This window comes from Natrix helvetica, assembly GCF_964273705.1.
Source record: "Natrix helvetica genome assembly, chromosome: 7".
NCBI classification, from domain to species: Eukaryota; Metazoa; Chordata; class Lepidosauria; order Squamata; family Natricidae; genus Natrix; species Natrix helvetica.
The window spans coordinates 63,631,139-63,658,852 of NC_138558.1; the positions used below are offsets into that span (position 1 = coordinate 63,631,139).

At 44.3% G+C, this 27,714-nt stretch overlaps 1 protein-coding gene across 2 annotated transcripts in view; it reads right to left on the reverse strand.

The window, feature by feature from the left end:
- CRACD (capping protein inhibiting regulator of actin dynamics) overlaps nucleotides 1-26,514 on the reverse strand; it is a 171,141-nt gene extending 144,627 nt beyond the window's left edge. For both annotated transcript variants that reach the window (XM_081959777.1, XM_081959776.1), the window contains exon 1: nucleotides 26,303-26,514. The gene's annotated coding sequence lies outside the window, so the exon portion shown is untranslated. The remainder of the gene's footprint in view (nucleotides 1-26,302) is intronic.
- Between the last annotated feature and the right edge of the window lie 1,200 nt (nucleotides 26,515-27,714).

A 27,714-nucleotide genomic window follows, 5' to 3' on the forward strand; every position in this document is an offset into this window, starting at 1 on the left:
AAAATTGCGTATGTATGTATGTATGTATGTATGTATGTATGTATGTATGTATGTATGAATTCTGGGAGTTGAAGTCTGCAAGTCTTAAAGCTGTCAAGTTTGAACACCCCTGGGTTTTTTTCTAAAGGGTTAGGGGTGCAAGGGTCTTGTAACTTGACAGCTTTAAGACTTGTGTGCTTCAAATGCCAGTGTTTCTGAGCCAACATTTTGGTTGCTAAGCAAGAGAGTTAAGCGAGTTTCACCACATTTTGCAAGTTGGCCATGCCCATCCAGTCACATGACCGCCAAGCCACTCCCACAAAACAGGCCACACCTACAGAAGAGGTTCTAAAAAAATTTGAAACCCACCACTGGTTTTGTGGCTTGATGTGTTTTCTTTTCTATGGGAAACGGGTCCAAATGGCTCTTTGAGTGTTTAAGGTTGTCGACCCCTGATCTAGAGTGTAAAAACTTGATCAGGGTGTGGAAAATTGCTCAAGCATTGGCAATGAAGTCTTACACATCCGGAACCCACTAGTTTGGGAACAGCTGTTTTTTTAAAAAAAAAACCACAATATGTTTCATATATATGCTTGCAGCCATCACATTATATGGCACTGTTTTCCATGGATCTAAGGCAGGGGTGTCCAAACTTGGGAACTTTAAGACTTGTGGACTTCAACTCCCAGAATTCCCCAGCCAGCCATGCTGACTGGGGAATTCTGGGAGTTGAAGTCCACAAGTCTTAAAGTTCCCAAGTTTGGACACCCCTGATCTAAGGAATCAGATATTTTAATTTATCTGGTCGGTGTGCAACAAATCAACTAATCAAATGGGATAAACTAATCCAATGAGCTTGAGAATCAAGAAAAAGAAAACTATTTTCTTCAGACTTTTTTAAAAAATTCATAGACTTCTATCACTTCAATCATTGTCACAGTAGCCTTCATATAGCTCTGAGAAAACCTTTTTTTTTTTACCTCAAAGAAGCAGGGAAGTGTCCTTGGGAAAGGAAGACCACTTCCTACCACACCACCGTTTAGTGCACCATCTGGAGAAGTCCGTGGAAATAATGACCTCTCCTACCCAAAGGAGAAAGCAATTATCTACAGTGCTGACAAACAAGAGATTTTTGGGAGGAGAAGTGTGATTCAGACCTTGAAATATTTCTAGGTCTTAGAGCAGCCTTAAGTGAGGCTCTTTTCCCCCCTGTGGTACCTGGTTTGCTTTCTCAGGAGTCCAACTGGTGTTTCCAGGGGTGTTTACAATTATAAGGAAGGGTGTTGCTCAGTGGAAGAGTATAGATTTTTCTGGTATGAAATCCTTGACTTCCGCCGGTAGAGTTGGCTTAACTGCTGCCTGGAATGTCAACAGTCAGTGCTTGTGTTTAATGGTGCTAATTCTCAGGAAAATATTAATGGAATTCCCCCCTTGGGGTGTAGCTCGTGAACCCTCCAGAGAAGACAGTCATTAATTGAGGGACTTGGAATTTGAAACCAAAATTATATCTTCTGGTTTCCTCCAACTCTTTCCAACTGGTTTGCCCATAAACTGTGCATGAGGGAAGATAAGAAGGCAGTGTGTGCGTTGTTAGTATGACTCAGGTTACCAGGTCCTGCCATTCCTTGAGATGATAGATAACACTATGCCATGTTTTCATATTCTAAGTTCGATTTCAATCACCAGTGGCCCTCCCGAGCTCCATTTTCACTGACAGAGGCATGGCGGGCTGGTCCTTTGTTGTTTCCAGCACGGGGCCGCGGGCCAGATCTAAGCACCCTGTGGGCTGCATCCGGCCCACGGGCCTTGAGTTTGACACCCCTGTTTTAAGCATTAAATCCTGCTTTACAAAAGCTACAACCTGCTAACCAGAGGTGGTATTCTACCGGTTCGGACCGGATCACCGGTAGCGGAAATCATAGGTGGCTCTGCCCACCTGTGCCCAGTTCTACGGCATCCCATTTAGGCCATTATTTTGCCAAAAGCGCATGCACGGAAGGGTTGCGCGCACACTCACATTTGCAAACTGGTAGGGAAGGGAAGTGTATACCACCCCTGCTGCCAACTCCAACAAATCACATATAAAAATGTAAACAGACACTGAATTTCTTCAGCAAACGGGAACTTTGTGCTGCTACTAATAATTGCCTACCTTTATCTTTCCTCTACAGGTAGTCCTCGACTTACAATAGTTCATTTAGTGACCATTCAAAGTTACAACAAAGTTACATAAGTTACAAAAAGTGACTTATATGAGCATTTTTCACACTTAACAAGCGTTGTAGCATCTCCCTGGTAAAGTGATCAAAATTCAGTTAGCAACTGACTCACATTTATGTTGATTGTAATGTCCTGGGATCATATTTTGCAACCTTCCGACAAGCAAAGTCGGTGGGGAAACTAGATTCACTGAACAACTGTGTGACTAACTTAACAACTATAGTGATTCACTGAACAACTGTGCAAGAAAAGTCTTAAAATGGGGAAAAACTCACTCAACAAATTTCTCGCTTAGCAACCTAAATTCTGGGCTCTTTTGTGGTCGTAAGTCGAGGACCACCTGTATTAAACAATCAGGGCTTGTGTCAATCAGGGGTTTGAACCATCACTTCCCCTGGAAGTGCTGAAGCATGAGCAGTTGGGATAAATAAACTGCAGAATTATCACTATCATTGAATTGCACTTGGAATGCTAAAAAGTTTGTCCACTAGTGTTTACGGTTGCATTTTCAAAGTTTTCATCTCCAATAATTGTGTTTATCCTTTTTACATGATGCCATAATGCAACAAGACTCTCAGCAGTTTGCCAGATATTATGATTTCTGCACCATATGACAACAAAAATCATTTTCCCACAAAATCAACATCTAAAGTAACATACACATCTCCCTTCTGTTTTTTCTGACACTGAGAAAGAGCATGGGAATTTTTTGTTCACAGGTCAAAACTTGATCTTGTTTTAAAACATGTTTCCAAGAATGACTATATTTTCCACATTTGTTGAACCTTTACAATTGAAAAGGAATGGTGGATGAGATATCTTCTAGAAGCCACTTCCAATATATAAGATAAGGTTCCCCTCGCACATATATGTTAGTTGCTCCCGACTCTAGGGGGTGGTGCTCATCTCTGTTTCAAAGCCAAAGAGCCAGCTCTGTCCGAAGACGTCTCCGTAGTCATGTGGCTGGCATGACTAAATGCCGAAGGCGCACGGAACGCTTTTACCTTCCCAACAAAATGGTTCCTATTTTTCTACTTGCATTTTTACATGCTTTCGAACTGCTAGGTTGGCAGAAGCTGGGACAAGTAACGGGAGCTCACTCCGTTATCAAAAAAGAGGCTGAAAATCTGGGTGGATCTTATACACTGAATACAGCATTTTTTGCCTCCTTCATCAAAATGGCTGTGCATAGCCTTATGGAGACTTTCAGAGAGCTCCTGGGGGCTGGGGAGGGAAGAAATGAGCAAAAAATGGGCTGTTCCCCCCCCCCCCTAGCAATACTCTATAAGCCTCCAGAAGGCTATGCATGGAGTTTTTTTGACAACCCCCCCCCCCCGGCTATTCATGCCTTTAAAAAAATGGGCCCGTTTTCGTGAAAAATGGGCCGTTTTTGGGAGGTTTGCAGAGTGCAAAAAACTTATTTTTTCCTTTTTGGAAAGCTCTTTAACTGATTGATGAGAATCACAATGTTCAAGTTCTGTGCCAGGAGAAACACCTACCTATCTATACTGTATTTCTCTCTCTTTCTCTAATTCTCTCTCTCTATCCCTCTACCTACACTATATTGCCAAAGGTATTCGCTCACCCATCCACATAATCAGATTCAGTTGTGAGCAAATACTTTTGGCAATATAGTGTACCTATCTACCTACACACACTCTCTCTCCCTACCTACCTACTGTATTTCTCTCTCCCTCTCTCCCTTTATCTACTTATCTACCTAACTACTCTCTCCCTCTCCCTCCCCTCCTACTGTATTTCTCTCTCTTTCTCTCCCTCTCTATCCCTCTATCTACCTACCTACTTTTTTTTTCAATGTGCCTCTTCAAAACCTTGGTGTGTCTTATACTCCGGTGCGTCTTATACTCCGAAAAATACGGGTAAATAATTTTAGCCGTATTCTTTGTTACAAGAATGCAACATGCCAAAAGAGCTTGTGTCTACTATACTCTACTACTAGTCCATGGCTTCTGTCACTTCTAGATCAAAAAATGAACGAAAACTACCATACAAGTAATCCTCGACTTACAAATGTTTTATTTAGAGACTGAACTTACAGCATCACTGTAAAAAGTGACTTATGACCAAGGGTGGCATTCACTTACCTCTCCCACTGGTTTGCAAATGTGAGTGCGCTCATGTGCTTTTCTTACACACACCATGTCTGCACACATTCACTCTTTCCACGCATGCGCTTTGCCTTTAAAAAGGGCCTAAAAGGGGTGCCGTAGAGGCACGGCGGGTGGGCTGGGCCAACCGCAATTTCTGCTACTGGTTCGGGTGAACAGGTCCGAACCGGTAGAATACCACCTCTGCTTATGACATATGTTTTTCACACTTATGACCATTGCAGCATTTCCGGGTCATGTGATCAAAATTCAGTCACTTGGCAACTGACTCATATTTATGACAAAAGGGAGGTCGTCTGATCCCCTTTTGTGGCCTTCTGACAAGCAAAGACAATGGGGAAGTCAGTTTCAATAACTGGATTACTAATGTCACAATGGCAGTGATTCACTGAACAACTGTGGCTAGAAAGGTGGTAAAATGGGGCAAAATACATTTAACAACTGTAAAGTAATAAAGTCATGCCATTTTATTTACCGTATTTTTCAGAGTATAAGACGCACCTTTTTCCCTCAAAAAGAGGCTGAAAATCTGGGTGCGTTTTATACACTGAATACAGCATTTTTGCCTCCTGAAACTCTGCCCCCTTCACCAAAATGGCTGTGCATAGCTTGTAGGAGGCTTTCACAGAACTCCTGGGGGCTGAGGAGGGCAGAAATGAGCAAAAATGGCCCGTTTTTTGCCAAATTTTAACCCGCCCCCAGGAGCACTCTATAAGCTTCCTAAAGGCTATCCATGCCCTTTTTTTTACGAAAAATTGACCTGTTTTCGCAAAAATAGGTTTTTGCCCCCCCTAGGTACCAAGGAGCACTCTGCAAGCCACCTAAAGGCTATTCATGTCTTTTTGGGGGGGGGGAATAGGCCCATTTTTGCAAAAAACGGGCTGTTTTTGGGAGGTTTGCAGAGTGCAAAAACCTTTTTTTTAAATTTGCCTCTTCAAAACCTTGGTGCGTCTTATACTCTGGTGCGTCTTATACTCCGAAAAATACGGTAATCTTTCCCTTTTCAGAGAATGTCACCTTCTTAAATCCCAATCTGTAAATGCCCGATTTAGAATCATAATGTTAAGTAAACCAAAAGGAAAAGGACCAACCTTGCCCTTTGAGTAATCAAAGCAAAGGGATCCCTTGCCCTAAATATTATCTTCCATTTCAAACACTTTGATTCTCACACGAAAGATTACACACTGCCTTGGTGATTCCACAAGTTGCACATTATTGCACTATTTCAATTAACGTGACAAGGTTCGTAAGCTGAGCTTTCCATTCTATCCCTGTCCAACAGCTAAAACCACCCATCTGGATATGATTTAGGATCCCATCACTGGGGAAGTCTCAACTGGATGAGCAGAATAAGACTTTACATTATAGTTCCATCCTCTCATGAGCCTTGCAAGCATGAAGGAGAAGATGATTATTACTGTTTGGAGATATGTATTTAATAGACTAGCACATGCATCTTTCTCTTGGAACAAGGGTGTCAAACTCAAGGTCCAGGGGCCAGATCCGTCTCGTGGGGTGCTTAGAAATGACCCACAGGGCTGCCCTGGAAACAGCAAAGGACTGGACCACAGTACTTCTGCCAGCAAAAACAGGTTCCTGAGTGCCCCTTTTGGGTGCAACAGCCTCCTGCAACCCTCTGCCAATGAAAATGGCAGCCCTCTGAAGCTCTGTTTTCAATGGCAGAGGGTTGCAGGAGGCTGTTGCAGCCGAAAACGGTGCTCGGGAGCCCGTTGTTACTGGCAGAGCGCTTGGGCCACCACAGGCACCCCCAACACAAGTGACGTTGAGCTGCCATGCCCCCTGGCCATCCCCCCTCCCAAAGTCAAACACAGTCCTGAGTTCTGCCCTCAATAAAATCACATTGGACACTCCTGTCTTGGAAGAAAAAAATATTGAGTGGTATAAAAATCACGTGCAGTGTGGCGATGTCCCACAATGCTAGAATCTGAGAAAAATGACTGGAAATAAACTTAAGCCAAAGAAAGCATTTCTTCACCACACATATCATTAAATTGTGAAATTCGTTACCCCAAGAAGTGGCGATGGCTCCTTTACCTTGGGTGTAAAAGGAGAGTGAGTAAATTCACGGAGGACAGTTCTAACAGGAGCAGACGATCTACAGGTAGTCCTTGACTTATAACTGTTCATTTAGCGAACGTTAGAAAGTTACAACGGCATTGGAAAAAGTGACTTATGACTGGTTTTCACATTGACAACCACTGCAACATGTGCTCAAAATTCAGATGCTTGGCAACTGACACATATATACGATGGTTGTGGGGTCCCGGGGTCATGTGCAGAGGTGATATTCTACCAGTTTGGACCGGTTGGCCTGAACCAGTAGTGGAAATCGCAGGAGGATCTGCCTACCCACTCCAGCTCTATGGCAGCCCATTTAGGACCTTTTTAAGCCAAAAGTGCATGCGCGGAGGTCACATTTGCGAACCAGTAGGGAAGGTAAGTAAATACCATCCCTGCCTTGTCACGTGACCATATTTTGCGACCTTCTGACGGTCATATGTCACTTTCCCAGTGCTGTTGTGACTTTGAACAGTCACTAAATGAACTCTTGTATTTCGCGACACCTACCGTATTTTTCGGAGTATAAGACGCACCTTTTTCCCTCAAAAAAGAGGCTGAAAATCTGGCTGGGTCTTGCCTCCTGAAACCCCGCCCCTTCACCAAAATGGCCATGCATAGCTTGTAGGAGGCTTTCAGAGAGTTCCTGGGGAGTGGGGAAAGCAGAAATGAAAAAGGTGCGTCTTATACTCCTTACAAAAAATGAGCCTGTTTTCACGAAAAACGGGCCATTTTTTGCTTGTTTTTGCCTCCCTCCCCCTCCCCGGAACATTCTACAAGCCACCAAAGGGCTACTCATGCCCTTTTTGGGGGAAAAGAACCCAGGCCCATTTTCGCAAAAAACGGGCTGTTTTGGGGAGATTTACAGACTACAAAAAAAAAATTTTTTTAAATTTGCCTCTTCAAAACCTTGGTGTGTCTTATACTCCGTTGCGTCTTATACTCCGAAAATTATGGTAATTGCCAAATGGTAACGGCCAAATCAACACCTGAAGAACAACTTACAACTTTTTCTTTCTCTCCTTCGTATTCTCCCAGATTTTTTTAATGTGCCATATCAGACCAAAACCCCATCCTTGCTTGACATGCTAATGCGATTTTTAATTGTCCAAAGGAATTCAGGTTTTAGAGGAATTGATCCTACAGAGCAGAAGAAGAGCCTGTTAATCCACAATGAATCTTCTGAGTCAATGTACTACATCGTTCACAATGTTGCTTCTAAGGAATAGTATTGTAGGATGTTAGCACTCACCCCTCTTGTAGGAAAATGAGATATTTTAGGAATCATTAATAGGACAGAATATTTCCCCTAAAAGGGAGGTAGAAACCCAACCCCCAATCCCAACCTTTGAAAAGGGGCCATTAAGGCCTGGGCCAGTCTATTGTACATAACAAAGATCTACCTCCTTCAGGCAGAGCCATAATACGAATGCCAAAGCCCCTTCATTACATCATCACCCAGCAAAGGCTCAACCAAGCCTGGGACTCAGCCTACAGAGTTGCCCCTGCATGGCCCCATGAGAGTCTGACAACCAATCAGAATACAAGCTCAAATTCAAAAGCCCAGAGAGGGCATAAACCCAGGCACTCTCAGGATCTCTGCCCCTTTCTTTGCCCAGGACCTCAAACCATGTGGTCCTGTCCACCATTAAAAACCATCTTTCCATGCAACTTCCATAAATCCAGTGTCTTTTTCCCCACTTGGAACTGAAACCAGATGGACATTTATTCCACCAGTATAGAAACTAGAAATGCCAACTACAACTATCAACAAATGGGTAGCAATTGTATGTTTTCCATCTGGATTGATATTTCAAAAGCTAGAGCATAACAGGCATAGTAATTCTTTGGTGTTAGAGCCCTCTACAAATTGAGAAGCTGCTATTACTTCAAGACAATGGCCCCAGGATAGCAATGTCATCATAGTTATCCCCCAAAGATGGGAGGTTCTACAAATGAAAAACAGAGATCACACACAGTAGTAATTGTTTCACTTCACCCATGTTAATTTAAAATTCCCAGCACCTGGCAAGCATTCCTTTCTAATCTTGTTTACCAACGTGCAATCTTCTAGTGTCTTATGCTTGCAAAAAAGGTTAAAATATTTGACTTAACATTTGCCCCTTATGGGAAATCAAATTGCCACCATTGGAAAGGTACTTTTAAGGGAGTCAAAGTATTTTATGCTCAACTTCATTTGCTAGCGTTTGATTATTCTTACAAGCAGTTTTCCAAAGGTGTGAACAGCAGGGGGTCACGGTGCTTCAGCCATAGAGTTTGCCATGTAAATTTCAATTAAAGGCAAAAATGGGTTAAGAAGAATTGATGTGAGCAGAATTAACCAGGCATTCCTGCACCTCACCCACATAAAGGTCTGCTTTTACCCCAATCGTGGCATTAATTAAGCAGTGTGAATCTCCTATAACAGGGGTGTCCAAACTTGAGAATTTTAAGACTTGTGGACTTCAACTCCCAGAATTCCCCAGCCAGCATGGCTGGCTGGGGAATTCTGAGAGTTGAAGTCCACAAGTCTTAAAGTTTCCAAGTTTGGACACCCCTGTCCTATAAGTATATAAGGAGATTACATTGACGGAGATAGTACTTGTACTGGCAAAATTAAATGGTTTATTTTAACAAGTAGTCCTCAACTTATGACTGCAATTTCTGTTGCTAAGTGAAACAGTTGTTAAGTGAGTTTCCCCCCACTTTATGACCTTTCTTGCCACAGTTGCTAAGTGAATCACTTCAGTTGTTAAGTTAGGAGCATGCATTGTTAAGTGAACCTGACTTCCCCGTTGACTTTGCTTGTTAGAAGGTCACAAAAGGGGATCCCAGGACCCCCGGACACTGCAGCCGTCATAAATATGGACTCATTGCCAAGCATCTACATTTTGAACATGTGAGCACAGGGAAGCTGCAACTGTTGTAACCGGAGGTGGGTGGCACATGAATTAACAACCGGTTCGCCCAGCACTGAAAATGTGGTCACGTGTGCCATCCGTGCATGCTCCCAGCCTCTCGCATGTGCGCTTCACACACGGGACCCTTCTGTGCATACGTGCGGCATAAGAAACAAGGCTAAATAGGAGCATAGCACTGGGGGCGTGGGGGGGGTGACCCACAAGTCGCAACTACCACTTCGCCCAAACCAGTCCGAACCGGCAACAGCCCACCACTGGTGGTAAGTATGAAAAATGGTCATAAGTCCCTTTTTTCAGTGCTGTTGTAACTTCAAACGGTCACCTAACAAAACTGTTGTAAATTGAAGATTACCAGTACTGCGTAATGGAAATACAGAATATTGCCGAGAACGCTGAACAAAATAGCCTTGAGAAATTGAGGGTTTATTGGAAAGGCCTATCTCCAAAACTGCCACCAACATGGTTGAGTTCCCAAAGCAGATGTCAAACAGGCAGAGACAGAAGATGCTTCCTATCAGGGCTGGAGGTACCTGACTCCTCAACTCAAAAGGTTCTTCCGTTGTTTTCGGCCAGCACTCTATAAAGCACTATGAAGCGGTATATAAGTCTAAATGCTGGCGCTAGTGTTAAATCTCAGGGCCTATGTGCAGGGGTAGGCTGCTACCAGTTCGCTCAGGTTTGGGAGAACCCATAGCTAATGTTATGGCCAGTTCTGAGAAGCTCCAAATCCCATCCCTGGCTGGCCACGTCCTACCCCTCCCACCCCACCACTCCCAGGAGCCTCCACGCAGCCCATTTTGGATGCGAGGTAAGTGCAGAGCCTGCATGGAGACTCTGGGAGGTTGGGGGAAACGGGCCTCCCGAAAATTCTGGAAGGCTGGAAATGATGCCCATTTCCAGCCTCTGGAGCCCTCCCAGAGGCTCAAGGAAAGCCTCCGGAGCCTGGGGAAGGCGAAAACGCCACCACCACCACCACCCTCGCCGCGGTGCAGGAGGCTAATTAGGCCACGCCCATAATGGCTACGCCCACCCACCCAGAAACGGGGCAGAGAATCCGTTGCTGAAATTTTTGAAGCCCACCCCTGCCTATGTGGAACAGAAGTCGAACTGCAAGCACTGTCCTGCTTCAAATGAAAGTAATTGCAACGCAACCGAGGATGGCAAGTCAAGTATGTGTCAAGAAATCTCCCCAGTGCAAAGGTCTGAGGACTCAGGAAATTCTTAAGGCTGAACAATATCAACGCCATTCTATTGAGCATCTCAATAGAGACAACAGCATTTCTGCTAGCAAATATGATGACTCAACACACTCCTGCAAAAAAAGGAAGATTGGATAAGAAATGGGATAGCTTGGCTGCTTTCAAACCAGCTAAAACAGGGGTGTCCAAACTTGAGAACTTTAAGACTTGTGGACTTCAACTCCCAGAATTCAAGATTCTGGGAGTTGAAGTCCACAAGTCTTAAAGTTCTCAAGTTTGGACACCCCTGAGCTAAAAGATAGAGGAGTCTGCTGGTGACCCAAAACTAGATCTAGAAAGGCTCCATCTCATTTTCCTCCCTTTTAAATAGGACTCAGATTTTCATCCTACTCTTTCCGCTTTGGTTCTTACCAAGACAATCCCAAGAAGGGAAATGTGTTATTGAGGGGGATTGGGAGACAGCAAGTCGTTTTTCTCCTGCTAAGAACTCCAACTAGCTTCGAAAATCCAACTAGGTTTCCATTCGTTTATCTCTAAAACCTCTCCCTTCTGCCAACTCTATGGGAAAAACAGAGTTTTCTTTCCCAAACTTTAAAAATAAAGGAAATATTTAGTACAGAAGAGGTGAGGGTCAGCTATGCAACTGGGGAGGCAGGTTCATGGGAAGTATTTCAGGTTGAATTTTAAAAATCAAGGTAATTCTTTCCTACCTCAAGAGTTGATTCAAGGAGAGAGAGAGGAAAAAACCTATTAAAAAAGAGAAGGAACAGCAACAATTCCAGATTCCGAACACCAAGAACATCAGTAGAACATGCTAATTGCATGCTACTTCCTTGAGTTTTAAAACATATTCCATGTTGACCACTCAGAAGCAAACCAAGGAAGAGAGGAGGATTCCGTTTTCTTGTTCAGCTGCACGGCATTTTCAAGTAAAGTTTTGCATCCATGGGAGGTGGGGAATTCTCTGAGTTTGGTTGTTTGCTGCTGCAGGCATTTCGTTACCCAACCTGGTAGTACCATCAGGGAAAAATTCACACTCATATCAATGATGTTACCTAGTTAGGTAACGAAATATCTGCACGAAAACAAGCAAGCTCAGAGAGCACCAGGAATTCCACATTTCAACCCTGAGCTACATGTATTCTCATCTCTTCAACGCAGTGACGTGCGGTGAGGTTTATGGCTGGTGAGGCTGGTGACGTCATCAGGAAGGCGGGGAATGGGACCACGTGTGCAGGAGGCTGAGGCAGCCTCAGCCTCCTGCACACGTGGTCCCATTCCCCGCCTTCCTGAGTCAGCATGAAGGGGACCGTGGAGCGCGAGCCGGCGGAGCATGCTCCGCAGTCCCCTTCATGTTGACTCAGGAAGGCAGGGAATCGGACCACGTGTGCCTTTTCCCTTTTCCCTTTTTTTTTCTTTTCATGATGAGAGTGGTGAGGCTCTGCCTCCCCTGCCTCCCCTGACCGCACGTCCCTGCTTCAGCGTGATTATACCTTACTGCCTCACTAAATCAAGTAAGTACCAGTGGTTACAGTTTATTTTTATACTCTTACACAAAAGGAACAACAATTCATGCAGTGCAGGCCCCTGCTTTCCAACAGTTACAGTCTAATCAGGTAATGGAAAATATGAGTAAACGCCACTGCAATACAGCCAGTACACTTGAAAAGGGTAAATCCAAAGACATGACATCAATCTCCAAGAAATACTTTACAGAAAATAGGAAGGGGTGTGTAAATCAGTGGTAGGATCCTCCCGGTTTAACAACCCGTTTGGTGATCATGCAATTTGCGCTGAGCGCGCAAATTTGAAGAAATCTTCACTTCTGGGTTCCTTTGGAGGAGTATCACAGCTGATTCGCGCAGCAATCCATTCTGCTACGCAAATCAGCTGAGAAAATAAAGGTAGGAAAATAGCGCAGGTGGGCGGCTGGGCTCAGCTGATCGTTGGGCCGACTGGGTTCGCTCCCAGCTGATCATCAGGGCTACCAGTTTGCCCAAACCAGTCTGAACTGGTAGAATCTCACCCCTGGACTGTAAATATCCAGAAAACAGGCCAAAGAAAACAATGCTCTTTTGAGTATTTTGCATTTTAACAGCAACCATTAAATAGTAAAGAACATGTGTTGGTGAGAAAAAGAGGATATATATCGTTTTAGGTAATGATAGTTACAACTTATAAATGTATACACCAAGTTTTAAGATCAGACAACTTGTGTCCCATTGAGTCGCTGTTTCAGAGATTCCGTACTTCCTTACCAAAACCGTGAAACAGAATGACGATGGGTGGGCAAAAAAGCAGTGGGAGTAGGAGTGACGTCTTCCTTCCTTCCTTCCTTCCTTCCTTCCTTCCTTCCTTCCTTCCTTCCTTCCTTCCTTCCTTCCTTCCTTCCTTCCTTCCTTCCTCTGTCAGGAAATGGGATGACTTGCCTCCAGAAGTTGTGGGTGCTCCAACACTGGAAGCTTTTTAAGAAGAGATTGGATAGCGATCTGCCTGAAATGGTATAGGTTTCCTACCTGAGCAGGGGCTTGGACTAGAAGACTTCCAAAATCCCTTCCAACTCTGTTATTCTATTATTCCTTCTTTTCTTCTTCCTTCCTTGCCTGAAACTCTGCTCCTTCCTTCCTCCCTCGCTCCTCCCTCCCTTTCTTCTTCCTTCCCTTCCTCTAACTCTGATCCTTCCTTCCTTCCTTCCTTCGTGTCTGGGGTGCACAAGGAAAACTATCCAGGTCAGGGAAGTCATGTGGAAGAGTGACATAGGTCAAGAGGAATGCATGGGTCAGGAAAGACACACAGAGGAGTGGCACAGATCAGAGGAACTCATGGAGGATGGCATAAGCCAGAGAGAGTGCATGACAGTTCCTTCCTTCCTTCCTTCCTTCCTTCCTTCCTTCCTTCCTTCCTTCCTTCCTTCCGCCCTGCCCTGCCGCAGCCATGTAAAGGAAGGATTGCAAAACTGGGAAATTTTCACAGACTGCTGAGGTTGCTGAAGCTATTGTGAAAGTAGCATTGAAAACGTCAAAACCTTCCCAAATCTCATTCTCTTTGGAGTCATGAGTCCAGGATTTTGGACCCATCTGAAGTACCTTGATTCAAAAACTGTTGCTCTACGATGCGCCTTTTCACCCAGTGAAAGATCACAACAAGGAAGTTTTAGTGGTATATGGACGGTCAGGCTTCAGAGCCAGCCTCTATAACGAGACATGCTGTAGATCTCCCTCTCAGACCATGAAAGCTCTCTACAAATTTTATTCTCTTTAGCAAAACATTTTCATCTGTTTGTGGTTTGATATACAGGGCTCTAGATAGGAACATCAAAATGCAAATTGCTTGGAGCGGTGGAAGTGGAACTATTCTCCATACAATCTGCAATGAAATGATATATTCCTGAAGCTGCCATATAGCCCATATAATCTCCATACAAGAGAGCCCTGGGCCTTTATTACCAGACACACAGTTATCATGACTGTAGTTACGATTAAGCAGTTTGTTAGAACCAAAATCTCAAGATACAAAGTCTGCAATCCTTAAACACCAAGTGTGTCTCTGTGTGTGTTTTGGATAGTGATTATCTCTAAGCTGGTGGACTTCAGTTATACATGGACGAAACATTCCACAAAATGCAATCTTAAAAGCTTTGGAAGCCATCAGATTTGAGAAAGAAAGACAGGGAAATTGATTTGCACCCAGTGTATAAGAAATGCACGCAGAGGTTTGACAATCTTATTTCTCGGTAATGCTAGTCCTGTTCGTTTGATCTCCTGCCAGCAGCTGCAGTATCATTATATTGCATTCCGAGAAGCGTTTAAAGTCACTGATAAGAAAGTTGTGACTTAAGTGAAGAGCATCAAGCAAAGTAACTTTCCCACCCTTGCATGTTTCATTGTAACTATACAGCCTAGAACAGGGGTGTCCAAGCTCGAGAACTTTAAGACTTTTGGACTTCAACTCCCAGAATTCTGGGAGTTGAAGTCCACAAGTCTTAAAGTTCCCAAGTTTGGACACCCCTCGCCTAGAACAACCCTTCGTTTTGACTATTCTTCTTAGAGAGGTTTTTTTTTAAATAATTGTTAAAGGTAAAGGTTCCCCTCGCACATATGTGCTAGTCGTTCCCGACTCTAGGGAGCAGTGCTCATCTCTGTTTCAAAGCCGAAGAGCCAGCGCCGTCCGAAGACATCTCCGTGGTCATGTGGCCGGCATGACTAAACGCCAAAGGCGCACGGAGCACTGTTACCTCCCCACCAAAGGTGGTTCTTATTTTTCTACTTCCATTTTTTATGTGCTTTCAAACGGCTAGGTTGGCAGAAGCTGGGACAAGTAACGGGAGCTCACTTCATTACGCAGTGCTAGGTATTCGAACCACCGAACTGCCAACCTTTCTGATCAACAAGCTCAGTGTCTTAGCCACTGAGCCACCCTCATAATAATTGTTTTGTCACAATAATTAATAATTGTTAGTGAGCCTCTAACACCTTGATGGTGAACCTGTGGCATGCGGAGTCATATTTTCTGGCACGCCAGCCGTCAGCGCACTGGCCAGCTGATTTTCAACCTTCCGGAGGGCCGGGGGTGGCTGTTTTCACTATCCCCAGGCTTCAGGAAGGCCTCCGGAGGCTGTGGAGGGCGAAAAACAGGACCAACAAACTTCCAGTTGGCCCATTGGGCCTGTTGTTTGCCCTCACCAGGCTCTGGAGGCTTTCTTGAGGCCCAGGGAGGGCCTCAAAAAATGGCTCCAATGGGCCAACTGGAAGTCTATAAGTGATCCGTTTCCCGCTTCCGGAGGGCCTCCTTGGGGCCAGGGGAGGCCATTTTTCCTCTCCCCGGGCTTCAGGAAATTTTGGCACGCGGTAAGAAAAAGGTTCACCTGCTCTAACATTTTCAAGCAATCCAACTGAAGTTTAGACACGTTACTTTTTTAAACTTTTTTTTCCTGTAGAAAGATATTGCCCTATATTTTTTTCCAAAAAACCTACAGCAGTGCTTCTCAATGTTGGCAACTTTAAGATGGGTGGATTTCAACAATATTTAAAGCTTGCACTGTCTTGCTCAAGCCACACCATTTTATTCATCCCTCAGCTTAAGAACCCCTTCATACAACACCTAAAATAAGAGCTTATTCCGCAAAATTTAGATCACAATAAATTTGTTAATCTGTAAAGACAGAAGACTGTCTTTGAAAAGGCCTGGTGATGAACAATGAATCATAATATAATGTGTTTTTTTTTTAAAAAATCAACTGAATGCGTCTTCAAAGCTGAAATGCAGCTGGGTGGGATTTGCATATACCTGCAGCTCCATGTTAAACCTCCTACACGAAGGTCAAACGGATAATTAACCTGGATTATTAAACACAAATGGTGAGCATTTATAAAAGTATTCCTGGAGTGCCAATATTTTCTGCTAGCTTCTGCTGCAGCGGGTGCAGCTATCCATGGCTACAAATGAGAAACCACTGTAGAAAACTAAATATGGCTTTGCAAATTAATGGACTCCAGAGCTCATGTTTCCAGAAAAGAAACATGGAAAAACCCAAGAGTTGTATTCTTAAAAATATTTGAGGCAAAACATACGATACATCGCACTTAAACTCGTATCTATTGGTTATTGAGAATTTCATATTCACAAGTTCAGTGAAACATCTCAAGATACCATTCTGGTAGGTCAAGTAAAAAAATGAATGACCTGCAACATAAAGTTAACATAATAGTACTCCAAAAGTCGGTGTACTCAGTATTCCTCCTGCCCTGGTTTCCCTACCCACAAATGCACTCATTTAAATATCTAAGATTCATAAGTTATACCATAATAATCCTGCTATCATCTTCTTCTTTTAAAGACCCCCATAATCCCTTGCGGGGTAGATTCTGGGCAATTGAATGGAGGTGAATGTTTACTAACCAGATGCCCTTCCTGTCACCAATGCAGAGTTATATTCAGCAGATATATTCTCAACATGCCTTGAGACAGAAATATCTGCCTCTACCTAGGATCGAACTTGCAGCATTCCTGATTGTGAGGCGAGAGAGCTCTACCTATAGACCAGTGTTTCTCAAACTTGGCGACTTTAAGTCCTGTGGACTTCAACTCCCAGAATCCCCCAGCCAGCATAGCTGGCTGGGGAATTCTGGGAGTTGAAGTCCACAGGACTTAAAGTCGCCAAGTTTGAGAAACACTGCTATAGACCATTGTAGCCCTCCATAATAATCCTGCTATCATAGTAGCTTTCTTGTAATTGTTTTCCTCTTCCCAAGACTTGTCCGACCTCAGCAAGCAGAGTCCCCTGAAGCCTCTCCATCTCCCTGCTCCCCATCCGGCTAGGTCACCATCACTTCTTCCAACAGGTCTGGTGCAAAAGAGCAGAACGGGCTTAATGGCAGGCTGGTTGAAGCCAGTAGGTCTTCATGCCTACTTGCCTGGGCCACTTCCTGTATAAGCATTCCTCACCCAGCCTGATTCCTTTCTTGATCTGCAACAATACACCCAAACTGGGTGCAGCATTGCCATCACACCCACCTTCTGGCAGCTGGAAAACAAGTGAATGATTGTGCCTTTTCCTGAAGGAGCCAGCTACTTGGCATCCGGCTAAAGAGACCTGCATGTATCCCTCTAGAAAATGTATGGCACTCAAAATATACATAGGCAAAAGCTAAAAAGAAAGGAAAACGTCGCAATCTGTCATCAGTCATCACTGCTATCAAAACTCTTTTTTTTTTTTAAAGATGAACTTCAACCCGGTGTCTCTTAAAGTTTTGACGGACTGATTCTTTTTGAACATCTTCTTGACAAAAATCCTCCTTTCGGAAATCTCAAAAGGTGGCACAGAATGAAACAGCCAGACGTAGTAAATACATTTTTAAAAAGCCTGGGGGGGAATTGTTCCAAATTCCAACAGAATGGGACAAGCCATAATCAATGTTACTTGTTACTGCTGAAATTCTTGGATTTCTCCCCCCCCCCCCAAGATTAAAGGTAAATGTTAGATACTAGCTTCAGTTATAATGGTTTCCAACAAAGTCCTCTGTTCCGCCGGGAACAGAGGTTTAATCTCATTGGTCGAAGGGTCTGACAGCTCCCTATAAAAGGGCTGCTGTCAGACTCAACCTTCATTGGATTGTTCATACTTGTTGTGTTATAATAAAGAGCTGTTGTTACCGTTAGCCTGTGTGTGCCTGTCCATTACCCGATCTAACAGTAAAGATTCCCCTCGCACATATGTGCTAGTTGTTCCCGACTCTAGAGGGCAGTGCTCATCTCTGTTTCAAAGTTGAAGAGCCAGCGCTGTCCGAAGACGTCTCCGTGGTCATGTGGCCGACATGACTAAACGCCAAAGGCGCACGGAACGCTGTTACCTTCCCACCAAAGGTGGTTCCTATTTTTCTACCTGCATTTTTTACATGCTTTTGAACGGCTAGGTTGGCAGAAGCTGGGACAAGTAATGGGAGTTCACTCCGTTATGCGGCGCTAGGGATTCGAACTGCCGAACTGCCGACCTTTCTGATCGACAAGCTCAGCGTCTTAGCCACTGTGTCCCTTCCCCTAAGATTACCATGATATAAAATATAAATGATAATAAAGATAATAGGGAAATAGGGTAGGGAAAAGGGGTGAAAGAACCATTTAAGGCAGGGGTGTCCAAACTTGGCAACTTTAAGACTTGTGGACTTCAACTCCCAGAATTCCCCAGCCAGCTGCTGGCTGGGGAATTCTGGGAGTTGAAGTCCACAAGTCTTAAAGTTGCCAAGTTTGGACACCCCTGATTTAAGGCAAAAGGGGAAAGAAGAAAAAAGCATGGACTGCCAACTTTTTTCAGTGCAGTAAAGCACAAAATAGAAGTACATCCTCAACTTTTTACTTTACCAACAAGTACTGGCCATTTCTATAACAAAACACTAGATTAATCAGCAAAGCCCAAGTCAAAAGTTCATTTTTTATTACCTTGAGCACAAAGTCCAGAAAAGGTTTCCAAGTCGAAACAAAACTGAGATATATTCTTTTCTCTAATTAAAATAGTCAATTTTGCCATCTCTATTAGCAATATTGCTTTTTCAATTGATTATTCTGTTATGGGGCTTGATATATATTTTCATTTCTGTGCATATAGCATTCTTGCTGCAACCAACGTATACAATAACGTTCCAAATCTTTTTTCCCAACTCCTTATTCAAACGATCCTAAAAGAAAAACTTCAGGTTTCAATTTTATGTTAATTTTAAGAATCTTATAATAAACATGGGTCTTGGCCTGAAATGCTTGGATTTCTAAAAAGATATTTGACTGATACCTAATTATTATTATTATACTTAATTACCTAACTCTTGTATGATTACCATGCATTTTGGACAAATTCATGTACTAGCTGGAAGATAAACTTTCAAGTATAGACACAGGTAAACACATAAGACCTTTAAAAAGCAAATAAAGTCAAAAGGGAAAAGGAGGAATTTTGTTTGAGAACATTATCAAACCTCAAAACTGAGATATCATGAAACGAAGACATTGTTTTTAGAGAATAAATATGATGAAAGACTGGGAGAGGACTCAGAAAGATAAAAGTTGTATGTTTCAGATTCATCTATTTTTAGAAGTTTGTTCTGGTACATTGTTCTTTGATGGTACTGCACAGCTGTGTTTATGCAATATATTGAACTACTAGGTTAACTCAAACCCTACTTGCTATATTCATACAGCATGCTGAGCTTGGTTCAGCCCAGTGGTGGGATTCAGCCAGTTCGCACCTATTAGGGAGAACCAGTTGTTAACTTTCTAAGCAGTTCGGAGAACCGGTTGTTGGAAGAAATTCCATTTTGTTTTTTCCCACTTTACAGGGCTAATCCTGTAAGGAAGGCAGGAAGGAAACATTCTGGTGTTGTTTCTAGCCTCATCTTTATTGCCTTGCTTAAAGAAACTGCCTCTCCTGTTAACCCTCATTACATTGTAACAGCTAAGGCGAAGCGCCCATCGACGTGAGTGACATTGAGTTGGCCACGCCCACCCAGTCACATGACCACCGAGCCACACCTACCAGCTGGTCATTAGGTCAGATAACCGGTTGTTAAATTATTTGAATCCCACCACTGATTCAGCCACATCCACAGCATAATGTCACTGTGACACCATGTGCGCATTGACATTATCACATAAATATCTGCATTATATTTTTATTATATACTAACTGATAACCCGGCACGGCCCAGATATTTATTTATCCCAACCCTCCTTTCATGAATGTGCTGCAATTTCTAATGTTGGATTTTCCCCCTTACCAGAGGGAGCCCCACAGTACTGTGGAGTACTGTGCAGCTGTTACCATGGCAACTCCACAGCGCTGTGCAGTAGAAGCCATTTTAAGGCGGTACAGTAGAAGCCGTTTAAGGCACAACAGGCTGTATCCTAACAGAACACACACACCCGAGGGGTGTTAGGGGTGTCTTACCCCACAGTATTTGTTTCCAGAGAGTAAGTCATCTTGTGTACCAAGTTTGGTTCAAATTGCTCAAGGCATTCCAGAGTTATGCTGGAACATACACACAGCCATTTTTTATTATATAGATTTAATATAACATATATATGTGGATTTTCTGGATTAAAGGTATTACATTTGCATGGTTATGCATGTTTGGTAATTTATCCCCCTACAAACACTTAACCCTCATGGACATCCATATACACTGACATGAATAGAAAGCGGGGTAAGTGATGAAAAATTTGTCATTTCATCACCATACTGATTTTGCCCTAACATACTTAAGTACAATGTAAAAACAAAATGGCAGTGCTTATAGTGTGACTTTCCAATGCACATTTAATTGTTTTAGCATCATAGTAGCTAATTAGATGCCCTTGCATTTTCATTGCTATTTTCCATGTAACTTCGTTCATAATTATGTGATTTATTCACACATCTTAGGATGTTAGCCTTTATCAACACTAATTTCATGAATGACCAAGATGATAGATTGAAAGCAATGCTGAGGGTTTTTTTTAATGAAAGATGAGGTTTGTCGTTCACTACATCTTGCTGAATTACAACCTCTAGCACCTCAGACAACATGGCCAATTGTAAATTTTGAGAGGCTTAGTTAAATAACATCTGGGAGGACAAAAAGGCAATATTTCTGTTAAAGGTCCCCTTGCACATACCCTAACCCTGAAAATAAGACCTCCCCGGATAATAAGCCCAATCAGGCTTTTGAGCGCATGCACTAAAATAAGCCCTCCCCAAAAAATAAGCCTTCCCCCAAAATACTGCAACACAGCAGCAGCCATGAGGTGACCACGCTCGCCGCCTCCTGCACCTCAAAAATAATAAGATCTTCCTGAAAATAAGACCAAGTGCTTATTTCAGGGGTCAAAAGACCCTGTCTTATTTTTGGGGAAACACGGTATGTGTTAGTCGTTCCTGACTCTAGGGGCCGGTGCTCATCTCTGTTTTTAAAGCCGAAGAGCCAGCGCTGTCCGAAGACATCTCCGTGGTCTTATGGCCGGCATGACTAAACGCCGAAGGCGCATGGAACACTGTTACCTTCCCACCAAAGGTGGTTCCTATTTTTCTACCTGCATTTTTTACATGCTTTCAAACTGCTAGGTTGGCAGAAGCTGGGACAAGTAAAGGGAGCTCACTCCATTATCCGGTGCTAGGGATTTGAACTGCCGAACTGCCAATCTTTCTGATTGACAAGCTCAGCATCTCAGCCATTGAGCCACCACGCCCCTAATATTTCTGTTGCTACTAGTCAAAACAAATAAATTGCAGTATAAATAAGTTGAGTTTTTTTTAATAAAAATGTCCTAATGTTCCCACAGCCATTCTGATTTCTATATTGCCTTCTAATCTTCTTTAGCTACTTGGCTTAGTTTCTTTTTTTGAAATTAGAATCTCCATCCAACTTAGTTCAATGCTTGTTTAACTTGTCTATTACTTATCCAATCACAAATTTTGAAATTTGGCTCCCAAGAATACCATGAAAACAAACAAAGGGCTCATCGAACAAATCAATCAAGCTGAGGCACACATGAGCAGCCTCAAATTATCCCATTTCAGAAACATTAAGCAAAGGTCTTCTTCTCTCTAGAGAAAGGCCTAGTGCTGGGAAAGGTGGAAGAAAAGAGAAAAAGAGAAGGACCAGCAGGTGATGGATACATCATTGGAAGACCTAAAATGATCAGGTGAGATTCTCTTCTAACAATCTATTACTTCTTCTTTCTTTGCCTCTTTTACTTCTGGGCTGCAGATAGTGAGATTGGCTCTTCTAAAAAAAACCTACCCAAATTAATGTCTAGTTAGTACTTGGATGGAGGGCGTCTAGAAAATCTCAAGGCTGTGGTCTAGATAAGCACAACCATTTCCATATGCCATTTGCCAATGTTGACAGCCCTAATTAGCCACCAACTGTCCAACTCAGCTCAAGAGAGTTTTAATAAGGGCTTAGTAACACAACCCAGCTATTGAAATAATCCAACTTCTGGTTTACATTTTTATCTTGCCTTTATTACTCTATAAGTAACTGAATGCAGCAAACATAAATAATACTCTTTCCTCCTCCTGTCCCCCGTCCCCCAAATAGCTCTGTGAGTTGGACTGAGAGGGACTGTTTTAAAGGCACCCAGGTGGATTTCATGCCTAAGGCAGGACTAGAATTCACAGTCTCCTGGTTTTTATGCAGCACCTTAACCACTGCATCAAACTGGCTTATCAAGTGCTAAGTACACACAATGCACTAATCCACGTTTGTTTTCTAATGAGTTGTACTGTTGCAGCCTTATTCCCTTCTGTTGCCACCAAAGTGAATACAAAGACTTAAAATGACATCTGACTAATAGTCCTCTTAGTTTCAGAAATCAGCACAATAATTTCCTCAAATCTTCATTCAGAGACATCATCATCTCTAGATGAATCTATTTTTTTCTCCCATTAAATACATTTCATGTTCTTCTCGAGGGTCTAGGTTAGATTTAATAGTAAGAATTCTTTACTATTAAAACAGGATTTTTAACCATTGTTCATTAAACAAGGCTCAAAAGTCTAAACCAAATTTTATAAATCCTCGGGGCCGGCTTCCCAAATGATGCTAAACCAGAAACAAGCACCTTACGTTAATTTTTTACATTAGTATAAAACACTTGTTTAAAGTATTCACCACTTTGAGTTCTAAAACATGTCTCTTTAATAATTTATTCTTCAAACTTGAAATGACTAGGCATTGCTAAGCAGCGCATGAGATTTAAGGGGCGCAAACCTAAAGTGATCTAAACCAACTGCTAGTAACTCAACAAGAATTTTTGAGCTTGTGGAACGACCATCACAAACTTCCAACTGATGGACAGGAATAATAACCGATGAGAATAATTTTAGCGAGCAGGGACTTCTAAACTTTAAAAAATGTCCATATGCCATTTTTCAGAGTTGGAGTGCAGAGGTGCTCAATTCTTCGTACACAGGGCATTACGTTTAACCAGCTGGCAAACTGTTTAAACCAGGCCTGCCAAACTGATGGCCCGCGGGCCAGATGCATCACGCGCAGGCCACGCCCACCTCAGCTCCGCAAAAGGAATCACGTGATGCGATCGAGTTTGACACCCGTGGTTTAAACTAAAAACCACCAACCATTACAGGATGTCTCTGATCTATTTCCCCCAGTTACCAGGTTTTGCAGAGGTCAAAAACAATTCCCAAGGCAAATTTGTGATCATAGGAAAGGGGTGTCCAACTCAAGGCCCGGGGGCTGGATCCGATCCATGGGGTGTTTAGATGTGGCCTGCAGGACCACCCTGGAAACAGTGAAGGAGTGGCCTGCGGTGCTTCTGCCAGGGAAAACAGAGCTCGGGAGACCGTTTTCTCTGGCAAAGCACTCAGGCGGCCATAGATGCCCCCCGACATGAGTGACATTGAGCTGACAACGCCCACCCTGGCCACGCCCACACCAGTCTCCCCGAGGTCAAACACAACCGTGATGCGGCCCTCAATGAAATAGAGTTTGACACCCCTGTCACAGGAGATTTAAAAATATCTTAAATATGCACAATTTGATACATGGCTAAAAGACCATCACATGCACAATTGCTAAGCTTGAAACTACTAAACAAAGTCCATGCAGGCCAAGATACTGAAGGTTACACCACTTCTAACACTTTCCCCTCTCCCCTTTTTAGTGATAACCTAATCCTGAAATGAATCTTTTAAAACGACTTCCTAGCTCTTCCCCTGCTTGGGAAGCACTTCCAGCTGCTTAGCACCTCATTTATATATAGCAGTCTTTAATCCTGTATTGATTTTGGGTGATGCGATCGGCTGCTTTTAATAGCTGAATATTTGGCAAAAGCTGTTAACGTTTTCTGCTTTTAGCCACAGAATATAATTCTTACTATGTGAAAGGGGGAAACACTTTTGACCACTAGCTTCCTTTCTTTCTAATTCCTTTTTAAAGGGGAAAGAGCAAAAAGGGGTCAAAAAAGTCAAGATGGCAGTTACAACTAACAGTGCCAAAGCTCCACCTATTTAGTGTGTATCATGCATAAAATGAGTGGTCACATAGAGATGCCTCGCAATCAGGAGGCTGTGAGTTTGATCCTAGGTAACAGCAACTATTTCTCTCTCTTGGTGCATGGAGATAATATCTGCTATGAACTCCATATAGGCATTCAGCTGCCCAGAGTCCACCCTGATGCAAGGAATTACAGCACGGGTGTCAAACTCGATTGCATCATGTGACGTGGTGTGACATTTTTTGCTTTTGTGGAGCTGGTGTGGGTGTGGCCTACAAGTGAAGCACCCGGCCCGCGGGCCGCCAGTTTGACAGGCCTGGATTATAGGATTGTTAAAGGGAAAAATATGTAGAGAAATGAGTGGACTTGGATCACACCGTTGTAGCTGCCCCCTTGACCTTTATGACCCTCTTCCCTGTGCCCAGCATGCATGTGGGGATGACAATCCAACTCTGACAGGAAGACAGCAGGAGATAAAAATCACTGCACAGCCAGTTTCTGCTGAATAAAAACCAGCATGTGATTTCTGATAGGGTCATCATGATTTCCCACAGAACCCATGCTGGATTTATTCAAACAGGCACCTCTGCATGTCACACAACCTGTTTTTCAGTAGCTTCAGGTGGTCTCCTGCCCTGGAAGGCTATGCCTCCTGAAAAGCAGTATATAAATAAGGGTAAAATATAAACAAAAGGTCACAGAAAAAAAGACAGACCATGTTTTCCCGAAAATAAGACAGGGTCTCATTTTCTCTTGACCCCTCAACAGAAGCGCTTGGCCTTATTTTCGGGGAGGTCTTATTATTTCTGAGGTGCAGGAGGCGGTGAGCGTGGTCACCTCATGGCTGCTGCTGTGTTGCAATATTTTTGGGGAGGGCTTATTTTCAGGGGAGGGCTTATTTCCGCACATGCGGTCCAAAGCCCGATTGGGCTTATTATCCGGGGTGGTCTTATTTTCGGGGAAACGGGGTATTTGTTTGTTGGTTCTACCAGAGAGGGTAATTACCTCCTGCCTGCCTTCACTGAACAAGTTGCTTCGGCTATTTATTTTGTGGGCAGGTTGAAATGTCACCTGTGACTTGCCTCGTCATGGCCCGGGTCTTTCACTTTGGGGAAGCCAAAGCCACATTCCAATCCAACCCCATGGCAAGGGGCCTTTGACTCCGGAGTTGCAAAGGGCCCTTCCTTCTCCCTGCTAACATCTCCTCCTCCTCCTCCTCCCTTAAGCAGCTCAGGTTCAAGCAGCGCTATTGTGAACCCTATTAAAATTGCAAGAGGGACAATTGTGGTTTCCAATTTTCTTTCGACCCGCAAAGCAGAGTGGGGGCGGGGGCGGGGTGCCAAGCGACACCTTTTCTCCCTTTCACCTCTCCTTTCACCGATGCTTGGTTCTCCCCCCACCCCTCGTTTTTGGAAAGCCCCCTTCCTGCTTCAGGGGCCCTCCGGAGGCCAAAGCAGCAGCAGCAGCAGCAGCGAGATTCCTTGCAGGTGAGCCTTTCCAGTTTTGGGGAGAGGGGGGGAGGCAAAAGCCGCGCTCCTCTGACACACGCGTGTGGCAGTGCAAAAGCTTTCGTTCCCGCTGTGCAAAGCGGGGCAGGGCGAGGTGGCAGAAAGAAAGGGAAGGGTCTCGACCGCCAGCAGGTCCCACAGCCCCCCTTTTACACGAGGCACCCAGCGTCGGTGCCTTTCGGGGGGGGGGAGGTTCAGACAAAGCAATGCAGCTCCAGAGGCGGGGAGGGGTTGGGAGACCAAGCGAGAAAAGTCGCCCCTTCTCTTTTTTTTTCTCCCACCCGCCTCGAGGCTGCTCGAATCAGCCGGGGAAATGAACAAGGGGAAACGAGGGAAAAGGGGGTGGCAATGGGGGAGACGTCTGCGGGTCTCTCCAAGGCATGACAGTACAGGCACAGACAGAGGAAGGATCCCCCCCTCCCGCCCCACCAGCCTCCGCAAGGCTGGCTCTCTTTAATCCTGTCGGGAGCAGCGCTGTCACTACTACTACAGTATTACTACAGCCTTCCCCACCCCCGTCTCCATCACAGACGTCGACGCCTTTCTCCCGGGATCCAGAACGAGGCTCTTTCCCCCCAACCATCCCTTCTCAGCTTGGCTTCCCAGGGCAAAAGTCGGGGGCTGCCCCGGAAAAACACCCCTTCCTCGGAAGCCGGAGGAGCGCCCGGCTGGCAAACTTCTGCTCCCCCGGCGAACGGGGCTCGCGGAGAGGGGGAGCGAGGGGCAAAGCGAGGGCAGGCGGGGTGGATCCTTCGCCAAAGCTCGGGTCCCCGCGGTTAGCTTACCTGGTTGGAGAGCCTTGGTTTGGCGGACGGGAATAGCTTGCCGGGCTTGCGATGGATCCAATGAGCAGCGGAGGAGGAGCAGCCGCCCAGCCCGCTCTTCTCAAGCAGCCTCCATTGAGCTCCGCGCTGCTGCCACACCATGGCAAGGCGAGCGAATTCGAGACCCGCCAGCGATCACATGCTCCCTTCCTGCAACCGGGCAGCCTCAAGTCGAGGAGGGAGGGAAAGGAGGAGGGAGGGAGAAGGAAAACGGGAGAAGCCTCGCTAGGGGTCCATCCAGCGGCTTGCGGGGTTTGAAAAAGGTCCTCCTCCTCTCCTCCCCCCCAACACTTTCACTCAAGATTCACCTGGTAAAGCCGATGGGAATAAAATAACCCAATGTGGCATCCTCATTGACTTCCTTACGTTCGTTCATTCATTCATTCATCCATTCATATATTTTATTTAGTTTGTCAAACATGTATGAGATAACAGGTATAAGTATAAAGATGGACATGAACACAGGAAATGGGGACAGCAGAACGGGGACGGTAGGTAGGCAGGCACGCTGGTGGGCTTATGCACACCCCCTTTACGGAGCTCTTAGGAATGGGGTGAGGTCCATGCTAGACAGTTTGAGGTTGAAGCTGTGAGGTTAGAGGATGTAACAATGGAGTTAGGTAGAGCAGTCCAGGCATTGACCACTGTTGCTGAAGTTGTATTTTCCGCAATGGAGCTTGGAGAGGTTAACCTTGAGTTTGTATCGTGTATTATTGAGGTTGAACCTGAAGTAGTCATTGACAGGTAGGACATTGTAGCAGATAATTTTGTGTACTATGCTTAGGTCAGACCATAGGCAGCGTAGTTCCAGGTTGTCCAAGGCCAAAATTTCAAGCCTAGTGGCATAAGGTATTGAGAGCAGAGGAGTGGAGGATTCTTCTCGTGAAATACCTCTGGACTCGCTCAATTGTATTAATATCTGATATACAGTTTGGGTGAAAGGGGGCTTCACTACTTAAGGCCCTATGAAGATCAGAGCCTGGTAGGAACAGGCGGTGTCTTCCCTCCCAAAGTGACCTGACTTTAATAGAAGTATTCCCTAGCATCCTAAATTAGGTTGCAGTATTCCCCAAGGGTTTTCCCACTGTACCTTCTGCTCCCTCTGGAGTTTAAAGATGAGCATAGATCTGTCTATGGAGATTCTCAGTCATCCAGGTCGGGGATGTCCCAAAGGTGTTTTTTTCCCCCAAAAGGCAACTGGATTTTGTTTTTCCTAGAAGACATTTTTGCTTCTCACCCAAGAAACTTCTTCAATTCTGACTGAATGGTGGTGGTCTGCAAAGAATATAAATCCTTACATCCTCCACCATTCAGTCAGAACCGAAGAAGTTTCTTGGATGAGAAGCAAAACATCTTCCAGGAAAAACAAAGTC